We start from the raw sequence: 12800 nt of genomic DNA, 5'->3' as shown, positions 1-12800 counted from the left end.
TCCAATTCTGTGAAGAAAGTCATTGGTAGCTTGATTGGGATGGCATTTAATTTTTAAATTACCTTGGGCAGTATGGCCATTTTCACGATATTGATTCTTCTTATCCATGAGCATGGAATGTTCTTCCATTTGTTTGTGTCCTCTTTTATTTCGTTGAGCAGTGGTTTGTAGTTCTCCTTGAAGAGGTCCTTCACATCCCTTGTAAGTTGGATTCCTAGGTATTTTATTCTCTTTGAAGCAATTGTGAATGGGAGGTCACTCATGATTTGGCTGTCTGTTATTGGTGTATGAGAATGCTTGTGATTTTTGCACATTGATTTTGTATCCTGAGACTTTGCTGAATTCATTCACTTTCTTTTGTCAAATGCCACCTTCTCAGTGAGGTCTATTCAAACCACTTTACTTAACAATGGACCTTCCTTGCCCTCCACATGCTAGACCCTCTTCATTTTCCTTATTTTGCTTAACTTCTCCTTTTTTCCAAAAATGCTTATAACCATTAAACATGCTATCAGTTTTACTCATTTATTATGTTTATTGCTTGCTTTTTATCTCCATCTGCCAGATGATAAACTCCCTTAGGGAAAAAAACTTTTGCTTGATTTGGTTTGCTTCCCATTATATCCCAAGTAATAACTAGAACAGTGTCTGCCACAGGATAGGTGCTTAATCAGTGTTTGTTGAATGGATATATAAATAGGTGTATGTCCAGCATCAGTGTTATTGAAGAACTTAATAAAATATTCTTGATCTCTTTGGGAATATACAACTAAACATTGATCCAAACACACTGCAGATAAAAAGAAAAGAGTTGGACTGTTTTTAACATCCAAAAACACAGCATCTGTAAACTTAGCCAAATATTTCCTAGGATAAAGACAGCAACAAACCAACATAATTAACTGTCCAAGATCTTTGCCTCTTTAGGAGGTTTTTCAGTATTGTATTAAACTCGTCCGCATTACTGAGCTTAGTCTTGCACAATTATTTTCTTTAATTATTTTTCTTTTTTTTTCGTATAGAAGATCATGTTTCTTTGCTATCATTTTACCCTGTGCAGCTTAGATTCCCTTCATCTTAAAGATGTTTTTCATCTTCCTGTTCTTTCATTTTCATATAGAACTTTCTCTGCACACTGCCCAAGCTTCCTTCTCTGGTGATATTAGTTCTGAACTCTGCCTTTTCCCCTGTCCATGCTAGGTTATTCCAGGCTAGTGTGGTTTAGATAACGTCTGTAACCAAACTCTGTCTTAGATTCTTGGGGACATTTCAAAGGAAATGAAACATACAATTTATAGCTGTTAATATTTTCTTAACTACAAGTGATAATAACTTGTGCTGGCCATCATACCCAGAAGAGTAAATAATCAGTTGATTTTCCTGAGTAGTGCTAGGCCTCAGAAGCATCTTTACCAGGGACTCAAATACCATCGGGATCCTCTTTCTCTTTGTTTTTATCTTTCTTGGGAGGTTTGCTTCATTCACTTTCCCTGCAGTTGTGCTTTAATCACATGGTAGCAAACCTAGTTATTGACAACTCACACATTTCATATTTTATGGTTTTATCACTGAAAGTGGACTATTCTTATAGTCTCGTTGGCCCAAATACTGTATATCTAGAAGAAGGGTTTCATTATCTTAGCTGGGGTCTTCTGCTTACCTCTGTGACAAATGTGGTGGGGTCATATTTTACAAAAATCGCTGCTTCCATGAAAGCCAACTAGATGGAAGCTTATGTTTCGCATCAAAGCAGGTGCTATTTAGACAAATCAATATATTGTTTACTGGAAACCTATAATCACAGAGTTTGTGTTCACAGAGAAAGATCAAATGATTATTGAGAGAAGTGTGCCTTTATAGGAGTGTTTATAATCAATACAACTGCATAGAAAGATTGTTAAGAAAGAATGGAGTAGCTGCAGGCTTATGGCATCAATCTGAAGAATTTTTGAGAAGTTAATTTTAAACCAGTAATCATATAAAGCTCAGTTTTATAAGGAGAAAGGGGCACAGAATCATCTATTCCATTGATTCCCATAACAGTATCTTGGGTTTTTGGAATCCTAGAAATGGGGAGAGGATTTTCTCTGGACTATTTTCTTTTTTCCTTTTGATCATATTTTATTATATTACATTTCTCTTCCACAGTTAAAAAAAATAGCAACAGCATTAACAACAAACCTCTATTTGCTGCAACTACTGATATAGCATAAAACTATAAATAAACAAAATGTGTAATCTTCCCCTGCCTATTTTCATTTCCTCCCCTTATCATAGAAAGATAGGTATATGTATAGAGACACATGACAGTTGTTTCTTTCCACAAAACAGCATCATATCTTACAGGCTACTTTGAAACTTGATTTTCTTTCTTAGTACTATGCCATAGTTATCCTTCCAAGTCAGTAACTATAACTCTAAAACATTATTTCAAGTAGCAATATACTATTTCACAGCAAAAATGTACCAACATTTGTTTAATTATTCATTTATTGATGTTATTCAGATTCTTTTCAGTTTTTCAACTTTGCAAATAAGGATCCTATAACTTTTCTTTATACTATGGCTTTGAAACTTATACTTTTATTTCAATAAGATAGAGTCCTAAAACTCTTATTTCTGTATCAAATGTTATATCTGTTTTACATTGTAATGAATATCACCAGATACTTTACAAAGAGTTTGTGGAAATTCACTTTAGCAGTATATGAGAATACTCATTTCTCTGTGTTCTCAAAGATGTGATATCGTGTTTCTTTTTAAGTGTGGAAATGCAATTTCATTATTACCTTCCTTTACTCTGATTATTAGTGCAGTTGATTATATTCTTATATGTCAATTGCCAATAGACTTTTTAGTGAATTTCAAACTTATATTCTTTTATGTCTGTCTATTGATTTGTCTTTTATTTTGATCAACTTGGATATTATGATAATTATTTCTCCATTTGTTGCAAATTTTCTCTAGCCTACTGATATGGTTTGGCTGTGTCCCCACCCAAATCTCACCTTGAATTTTAATTCCCATAATCCCCATGTGTCTAGGGAGAGACCTGGTGGGAGGTGGTTGGATCTTGGGGGTGGTTTCCCCAATTTTGTTCTTGTGACAGTGAGTTCTTATGAGACCTGATGATTTTATAAAGGGGTCTTCTCCCTTCGCTACTCACTCTTCTCTCCCCTGCCACCATGTGAGAAGATCCAAGATTGCTTCCCCTTTGCCTTCTGCCATGATTGTAAGTTTCCTGAGGCCTACCCAGCCATTTAGAACTGTGAGTCAATTAAACCTCCTTTCTTTATAAATTACCCAGTCTTAGGCAGTTCTTTATAGCAGTGTGAAAACCGACTAACATAGTAAATTGGTACCATAGAGAGTGGGGTACTGCTATAAAGATGTCAAAGCCAGGTGCAGTGGCTCAAGCCTGTAATCCTAGCACTTTGGGAGCCAAGATGGGCGGATCACAAGGTCAGGAGATTGAGATCATTCTGGCTAACACGGTGAAACCCTGTCTCTACTAAAAATATAAAAAACTAGCCAGGTGAGGTGGCGGGCGCCTGTAGTCCCAGCTACTTGGGAGACTGAGGCAGGAGAATGGCATAAACCCGGGAGGTGGAGCTTGCAGTGAGCTGAGATCCAGCCACCACACTCCAGCCTGGGCAACAGAGTGAGACTCCGTCTCAAAAAATAAAAAAATAAAAAAAATAAAGACATCAAAAAATGTGGAAGTGACTTTGGAACTTGGTAACAGGCAGAGGTTGGGACAGTTTGGAGGGCACAGCAGAAGATAGTAAGATGTGGAAACGTTTGCAGCTTCCTAGAGACTTGTTGAATGGTTTTGACCAAAATACTGGTGGAAATGTGAACAATGAAGTCCAGGCCAAGGTGGTCTCAGATGAAGATGAGAAATTTATGAAGAACTGGAGCAAAGGTGATTCTTGTTATGCTTTAGCAAGGAGACAGGTGACATTTCACCCCTGCCCTAGTGATCTGTGAACCTTGAACTTGAGAGAGATGATCTGAAATTGGAACTTATGCTTAAAAGGGAAGCAGAACATAAAGATTTGGAAAATTTGCAGCCTGACAACGTGATAAAAAATAAAAACATTTTCTGGGGAGAAATTCAAGTTTGCTGCAAAAATTTGCCTAAGTAATGAGGAACTTAATGTTAATTGACAAGACAATGGGAAGAGTGTCTCCAGGGCATGTCAGAGACCTTCATGGCAGCCCCTCTGATCACAGACCCAGAGGCCTAGGAGGAAAAAATGGTTTTGTGGGCTGGCACAGGGTCCTGCTGCTGTTCTGTGCAGTCTTGGGAGTTGGCACCTTGTGGCCCAGCCTTGGCTAAAAGGGGCCATTGTACACCTCAGGCCATTGCTTCAGGGGGTGCAATCCCCAAGCCTTCATGGCTTCCATGTGGTGTGTGCCTGTGGGTACACAGAAGTCAGAAATTGATGTTTGGGAACCTCTACCTAGATTTCAGAGCATGTATGGAAATGCCTGACGTCCAGAGAGGTTTGATGCAGGGGTAGAACCCTCATGGAGAACCTCTGATTATGCAGTGCAGAAGGGAAATGTGGGGTTGGAGCCCCCACACAGAGTCCCCACTGAGGCACCAACTAGTAGAGCTGTGAGAAGAGGGCCACTGTCCTCCAGACTCCAGAATGTCAGATCCACTGACAGCTTCCACTATGTGCCTGAAAAAGCCACAGACACTCAGTGCCAGCCCATGAAAGCAGCTGGGAGGAAGACTGTACCCCAAAAAGCCACAGGGGCAGAGCTGCTCAACACTGTGGGAACCTACCTCTTGCATCAGCATGACTTGGATTTGAGACATGGAGTCAAGAGAGATTACTTAGGAGCCTTATGTTTTAATAACTGCCCCACTGGATTTCAGACTTGTGGAGTGGGGGGCATGTAGCCCCTTTGTTTTGGCCAATTTCTCCCATTTGGAATGGGAGCATTTACCCAATTCCCATACCCACATTGAATCTTGGAAGGAACTAGCTTGCTTTTGATTTTACAGGCTCACAGGTGATCAGAATAAATGACAAATTAATAGACAGACTTTACTTGTCTCAGATGAGATTTTGGACTTGGACTTTTGAGTTAATGCTGGAAAGAGTTAAGACTTTGGGAGATTGTTGAGAAGGCATGATTGGTTTTGGAGACTTGACATATGTCAGATGAGACTTTGGACTTAGTCTTTTGGGTTAATGCTGAAATAAATTTGAAATAAATTAAGATTTTGGAGAACTGCTGGGAAGGCATGGTTAATTTTGAAATGTGAAGACATGAGATTTGGGAGGGGCCAGGGCAGAATGATATGGTTTGGCTGTGTCCCCAGCCAAATCTCCTCTTGAATTGTAATCCCTGTAATCCCTACATGTCGAGAGAGAGACCTGGTGGGAGGTGATTGGATCATGGGGGTGGTTTCTTCCATGCTGTTCTCATGATAGTGAGTTCTCATGAGATCTGATGGTTGTATAAGGGACTCTTCCCTCTTCATAACTCACTCTTCTTTCTCCTGACACCATATGAGAATGTCTAAGCTTGTTTCCCCTTTACTGTCTGCCATGAATGTAAGTTTCCTGAGGCCTCCCTGGCCATTTGGAACTATGAGTCAATTAAACCTCTTTTCTTTATAAATTACCCAGTCTAGGGCAGTTTTATAGCAGTGTGAAAATGGACTAATATACCTACTATATGTGCATATGATTTTTTGTTATTTTTGCTATACACATACACACTCATAGTTATTTTGTATATATGTGATTTTCCTTTGTAACTTTTTTTTTTTTTTTTTTTTTTTTTTTTTGAGACGGAGTCTCGCTCTATCACCCGTGCTGGAGTGCAGTGGCCGGATCTCAGCTCACTGCAAGCTCCACCTCCCGGGTTGACGCCATTCTCCTGCCTCAGCCTCCCGAGTAGCTGGGACTACAGGCGCCCGCCACCTCGCTCAGCTAGTTTTTTGTATTTTTTAGTAGAGACGGGGTTTCACCGTGTTAGCCAGGATGGTCTCGATCTCCTGACCTTGTGATCCGCCCATCTTGGCCTCCCAAAGTGCTGGGATTACAGGCTTGAGCCACCGCGCCCGGCCTTCCTTTGTAACTTTTAAGTTTTTGTAGTTCAAAAAATGTAAGGAAAAGAAAACCCAATTTAGCTTATCAGAAGCTCTCATTTTGAGAGTACATGTACGATTTAGATTAATAAACAGTATAAAATAAATTATGTAATAAATGAAGTTTTCTTAGTAGTTTCCATTTTTCAAAATACAGAGATTCAACAGCAGCTGTCCATGGCCTAAAAATGTTTGGAAATTGCTGCTCTAATACAAATGACTCATTTTATGGTAGAAGCCAAAAAGGCAGAATAGTGAAATTACTTGTATCTATCTCTTCTGTTGAAAATGAGAAGATTTAATGGATCTGTGAAGTAACTTAAAATATTTCCTGGAAAATACATTTAATAAGAAGAGAATGAAATTGACTACCTGTACCTTCCCACTGACTTCTGCCTGGTTATGTGCTTCTTTCCTCTGACTCCTGCTTTATTTTCCAGAAAAGAGCTAGTCCAATGAAATAGCAGTAGAGAGAGTTTCTCTTTTATAGGTCCTTTAGGTATATACTTAGGGGTAAATTTGCCATAACCAGATATGGACCACCATAAAAGCAAATATGATTTCTAGTAATCTATGCTGATTCTTTACTGTTATCATCATGGCAACAGAACCCCATGATACAACAATGACATTAAAGAGAAAGACTGCATAAGGAGGACCAATCATCTCACTTGAAAGCACATGCAGGATTTTTGGCAACAGGGACATGTGAGTGTTATAAGGATGGTCCAGAAGAAGGGAGGACCTCTCGTGAACAGTAGATGTGAAGTCAGAGGGACAAGCTGCAAATCCCAGTCCTCAAGGCACATGATGCTTAGCTACAGTTATTCATTAACAGCACAACCGTACTAATGAACAGAATATTTTGGAAACTTCTTTGCTTCTGTCCCTTTTGGCAAGGATATCTCTATGAAAAAATTGACAGAGCCCAGTTTCCTTGACAGAATCCTGAATATTTGAGTCAAGATTCCAAGAATTCCTCATCTACCTTTGCAAGTGTAGGGACAATGTTGCCTGTCTCAGTGGAACAGCCTAAGATTTGAAGTCAATAGGAAACTGAGCTTGATGTAGGATCTTAAACACTCAAATATCAACACAACCTCCAATGTCATAAGTATCTAGAGTCTGCTCAAGATATCATTTGAATTATGGGCTACTTGCCTTTAACATATCTTTTCCTTGGCATGTCTTATTTGATGTTCTCATGCAATCTTTTGAGTATTTATTTCCAAAAGTGGTCCATGGAGCCCAGCATTTTTCATGTTGAGGGGCCATTTCACTTTAAGCTACTTTAAGTAGCTGGTGAATAATGTTGAACTTGTTGTGATTGTTTGTTGGAATCCAAATTAATTAAGATGTCAAGACAATGTAATCTGATCATTCAAAATTCAGTTTTTTACCATCAAGAATTATATGTCTGTTAAGTTTGTCCCCACCTCTTCATAGTCTTCAAGAATTTCTATTTTGGGGCTTCCACTGTCTCTTACCCAGGTCATTACAATGGCTTCCTCATATCCTCTTGATTTTCTACCTCATCTCCCTATTATTTTCTCCAAAGTGCAGGCAGATCAATCCTTCTAAAAGGTAAACTTTATCATGCTTTAAGAATCTCCAGGGCCAGGTGTGGTGGCTCATGCCTGTAATCCCAGCACTCAGGGAGCCAAGGCCAGTGTTATAAGGACGGTTCAGAAGATGGGAGGACCTTCTTCTGGAGTTCAAGAGATGGAGACCATCCTGGCCAAGATGGTGAAACCCCATCTCTACTAAAAATACAAAAATTAGCTGGGCGTGGAGGTGAGCACCTGTAGTCCCAGCTGCTTGGGAGGCTGAGGCAGGAGAATCACTTGAACCAGGGAGGCGGAGGTTGTGGTGAACCGAGATTACGCCACTGAACGCCAGCCTGGTGACAGAGTGAGACTCCATCTCAAGAAAAAAATAAAAGAATCTCCAATATATAACTTTTATACAATTTGGACACTTTAGAATGGCATTCTGTACTAAAGATCCTGACTTCACTTTTGGATGTTTGACTACTTGACAGTGTTTAAAGTTCATCTCTCTATCTTCTCCTCCTCCTTATATCTGGACAAGTTTAGAAAAAATTCTTGATGTTTGCTTCTTTGGCAATGACAGATTTAAACCATGTAAGCCCTGTCCATGTGCCAAAATACTCACTGTGGTGTTTCCACATGTATCCATAATAAAATTCTTAAGCCGGTCTCCTTTACATCGTCTTTCAAGTCATTTTCAGACTATCTTGGGAAGCCCTTCCTGTTATCCCCCAAATGTCTCATTATGTAATTAATAAACATTTGAATATCCTTTTGGTGAAGATGTGGTATCATCAGTCCTAACATCCAAACCAAATATTGGTTGTGGATCCATTCTATTTATTAGTATAAGCAGAAGTATACCAGGCTTTTCTATCTAGTGCTTACTTACATATCCATTCTCATTAATCCAGCATATGTTTATTGATGACCCACTATATACTATGTACTTTCTGGGCATTCGATAAATGATGTTGACAACATGAAGGTCCCTGTTCTTAGCACTTATATTCTAGCACAGTGAAACAAACAATTAGTAAGCAAAGTAATATATAAATTTACATGGTGCTAATTGTTTTAAAGAAAGAAGACATTGTGATGTGGCATAATCTGAGCAGATAGAATTAGACTGGATTGTTTTAGAGGGATCCATTGAGAAGGTGTCATGTGACTTGAGCACTGTCAGCAAGAGATTATCACCTATGCAAATGTTTAGGATAATGTCATTCCAGGCAAGGAGCATAATAAGTGTAAAGTCCCTATGTGGGACAGAAGGGACTTGTGTCTTAGAAATAGAATAAAGACCAATAATGCTAAGCATGGAGAATAACTGAGGGAAAAACACTAGGTAAGGACTCGAGGGGGTAGGTAGGTACTAGATCAAAGGACCTGGTAAGTCATGCCAAGGAATTATAAGTTTTAATCTAAGTAGTTCAGTAGATAGCCAATGAAAGGTTTAAACCTTATCTGATTTGCTGTTTAATACTCCTAGATGCTGGGAAAAGAAAACAAATTGCAATGAGTAAGAATGAATGCCTAGAGAACAATTAGTGGGTTTAGGAAAATAATTTCAGATGAGAGATGATGGCAGCATGCATGACAGTAATAGCACTGGGGAAGAGAAGTGGATGAGCTTTGAGTATATATTTTGGAAATAAAGTAAAGAAGATTTACTCTTTTATTGACTGAGGGTGACATGCATCCTTTCTTTGGACACATGGAACATTTTATAGATCCTGAACACTCCTCTATGATCTACACTTACTGTTTCATATAAATGTGACCCTCCTCTGCTGCCATTCCTTCCTGCCTGACCCTATTGTGTTGGGCTCACACAGACTCCTGTAAATAGTTTTTATCACAGCACTTATCAGGACATATTGTAATTGTTGTTTCTCTAAGTAAGAAGTTAACGCAGTGATGAACACAGTGCTTGACACAGTGTTGGCATTTAATAAATCTCTGTCGAATAAATAACCAAAAGCATGCCTTATGCAACTCTGCAATGGAAGGATATAAATAAGGGCTTTGCGCCTTGCAGCAGTCCTAGCATTTGAAGAGTACTGCCAAAGGTCAGGGACCCATCAGGAGGACTCCTTTTAATTACCCCAAGAACTCTCAAGAAGAATGATCAGAACATTTTAAATGGTAATGATCTGGAAAATGGAAAGGGACTTACAAATTGGAAAATGAAAATAGTAACCTCAGTTGCAACAAAATTAGCTTAAAAGGCAAGCTAACTGGAGGGAGGAAAACAAGTCATCCCTAGAGAAAATATGAAATTCACCTGAGTACAGGTCAAGTTCTATTACGTAGTACATTAATCTTGCAGATTTTTTTCATTTTCAAAAAATAACTTTTAAGCCCTGATTGGTGCTCTACTTTTTAAGGTGTATTTCATACTATAGAGCCTTATAGGAAAAAAAATAAATAAATAGCACAGCAGTGGAAAGTCACATAAAACTGGAATTTCTGATTCAGGTCTTGTCTTTCCCTTGCTCTCTTGAGTAAGTGGGACTCTAATTCTCAATTTCCTATACATTAAAAATAATGATCTAAAAGTAGTACTTTACATTCTTTCCAACTCTAATATTCTAAAAGTTCTATGACATTCATTGTTACGGGATTTCTCTTATTGGTTTAGTGATAATGTGATAAAGAGGAGGGAGCCATAATTTCCACTTAAAAATAAATTTTTGATATAAATATAATAAGTCTAGAACATAATCATTGGAATGCTGGTCATAACAAAGGCATTGAGATGCATGTCAGCTGTGCTTTGCATAAACATGTTTATTTGAATTTGTGGTTAACACTTTTACAGTTTACAAAGTACATCCACATTATTTATTGTCAAACCCGTTAGCAACTCTACAATATTGTTGGCAATCAGTTCCACTTTAGAAAGGGGTACACTGAGGCTAACAAATGTCGTATCATGAAGTTATAAAACTTGCATGGAGTATAACCCAGGTCTGAACCCAGATCTTCTGGCTCCTACTCTGGAGTTCTTTCCTTAACTGCAGGAAAACTTCTATAAATAAGATTTTATATGCAATACATTAAAAAGTCTCTGAACCATCCTGTAATGTAGGTCATAATGGTTCCCACTGTTGAATGAGAAAACTAAAATATCTGAGAAGTTAAATAACTTGACCAACGTCTCAGATGTATGAAGTGATTGAGTTGAGATTCCATCCAAGATTTAATTTCAAAGACCACACTAAAAGATTGTATTCCTAAGTGGTATGGGATATATGTGCCAAACCCTTGTACAAAATTATATAAAACACTAAGTAGAATTGGCCTGGTAGAAACAATAGAGTAAAAATCATATGATAAATTGTAAACTAACAATTTTTCTTGGAATAATTTGGATGAAGCCATTCTGGCCGGGTATTTGACATGGAATCTCATTTATTTATCTCTGCATGTCTACAGAGCAGATATATCTAAATCTAACTTAGTGATATATAAAAGTAATGACTATGACATAAGAATCTATAATGTTTTATATTTAGAGAATGCATCATTCCTCTGAGGAAAAATCTGTAGATATATATGATTATGAAATATGATGATGATCCTCAGTCTAATGTGTTTTATATCCTACTGTTTCATTGCTAATGGTCTATCATATAAATAGTCCATGAACTATATCCCTTAACTATGTAGGTGTTAGTGTTATACCTCATTTTCTTTTCTGCTATATATCAAAAGTACCTTATTAAAATTGATTGCTAGTGATTTGTTAATTCTGTTAATTAAGCTCTGTATGATTCAGGATCATCTTCTCTAGACCAAGTGACTTCTATACAATTTAGTCGTGTTATATTTAAGCCTATTTTTATCAGTGCTAGCGTTTTGTTTGAAGGTTTGTTACTCCAAAATATTTGTACCATTATTCCTTTTTTTTATTTTTTTTGAGATGGAGTTTTTTGCTCTTGTTGCCCTGACTGGAGTGCAGTGGCATGATCTCGGTTCACTGCCACCTCCACCTCCCGGGTTCAAGTGACTCTCCTGCCTCAGCCTCCTGAGTAGCTGGGATTACAGGCATGTGCCACCATGCCCAGCTAAATTTTTTGTATTTTTAGTAGAGACCCCGGGGTTTCATCATGTTGGCCAGGCTGGTCTCAAACTCTTAACTTCAGGCGATCCACCCGCCTCGCCCTCCCAAAGTGCAGGGATTACAGGCTTGAGACACCGCAACTGGCCCATTATTCCTTCTTTTGATGGCAATGTGCTTTTAAAGAAAACGGGCAGTTTAGAAATGGATTTCATCTGTTAGTAATCCTTCCTTTTTGATTGGGGCCGGGAACTCCTTTATCTCTTTATGTTTTAGTTCCTTCTTCAGCTTTTCCAACCGTATTGTTTCTTTTTGCAGCTTTACGAGGCCTTTTTTCTTGCCTTTAGGCCCTAATGGATTCAGGTTATGAAACCACTTTTTCTGTATACTTCCTTCATCTCTCTCATCACATCTCGAGATATGCTTGAACAACAAATAGAGATTACATAGAAGGAAGAAAGAATTCCCTATTTTTGCTTTTGGATTAAGAATTACACACACATAACTGAGGATATTATTTGAAGAATGTTCTTTAAAATAGTGATAATTAAATAATAATAATGTCATTTATTTTAAATAACTTTTAAATAATTTTAAAAGTTATTTAAAATAAATGACATTATCTTTTAAATTATAATTTTAAAATAAATGACATTGTTATTTACATTATAATTTAAAGAATGAATAAAATTATTATTATTTTCACCGCAGGTGTCTTTGTGTGTGTGTTTGCCCATATACACACAAATTAGGTGTGAAAATATTTGCTTTACTTTGGTGAAAAGATTCATAGCTCCTATTATATTCTCAAAGGTCTGTTACCCACATGAAGTTAAAAGTTGTTGCACTTTCTTTTCTCCTACTAATAAAATACATGAGGTTTCAAGTAAATGATAGTTGACATAATGAAGGAGAAAAATAGGAAATAGTATTTCCTATATTTCCTTTTGGATTAGATTTATATATACATTTTATAACTGAGGATATTATTTCAATAAGAAATTCTGTTTAAAATAATAAATTGTTCTTAAAATAATAATTAAACAATAATGACATTTATTATTAAATG

General features: G+C 37.5%; 1 long non-coding RNA gene across 5 annotated transcripts in view; it reads right to left on the bottom strand.

The window, feature by feature from the left end:
• LOC108522963 (uncharacterized) overlaps nucleotides 1–6674 on the bottom strand; it is a 104486-nt gene extending 97812 nt beyond the window's left edge. For 4 of the 5 annotated variants that reach the window (XR_001883656.1, XR_001883654.1, XR_001883652.1 and 1 more), the window contains exon 1: nucleotides 6494–6674. This is a non-coding gene — a long non-coding RNA (uncharacterized LOC108522963). Of the gene's footprint in view, nucleotides 1–6487 lie in introns of all 5 variants that reach the window. The other variant, XR_001883655.1, reaches the window with a different exon arrangement.
• Nucleotides 6675–12800: the final 6126 nt, after the last annotated feature.

The sequence above is a fragment of the Rhinopithecus bieti genome, unplaced genomic scaffold (assembly GCF_001698545.2).
Source record: "Rhinopithecus bieti isolate Rb0 unplaced genomic scaffold, ASM169854v2 scaffold_65275, whole genome shotgun sequence".
In the NCBI taxonomy this organism is placed as follows: domain Eukaryota; kingdom Metazoa; phylum Chordata; class Mammalia; order Primates; family Cercopithecidae; genus Rhinopithecus; species Rhinopithecus bieti.
Note: the sequence above shows the minus strand (reverse complement) of the source record. Positions and strands in the feature narration are given on the sequence as shown.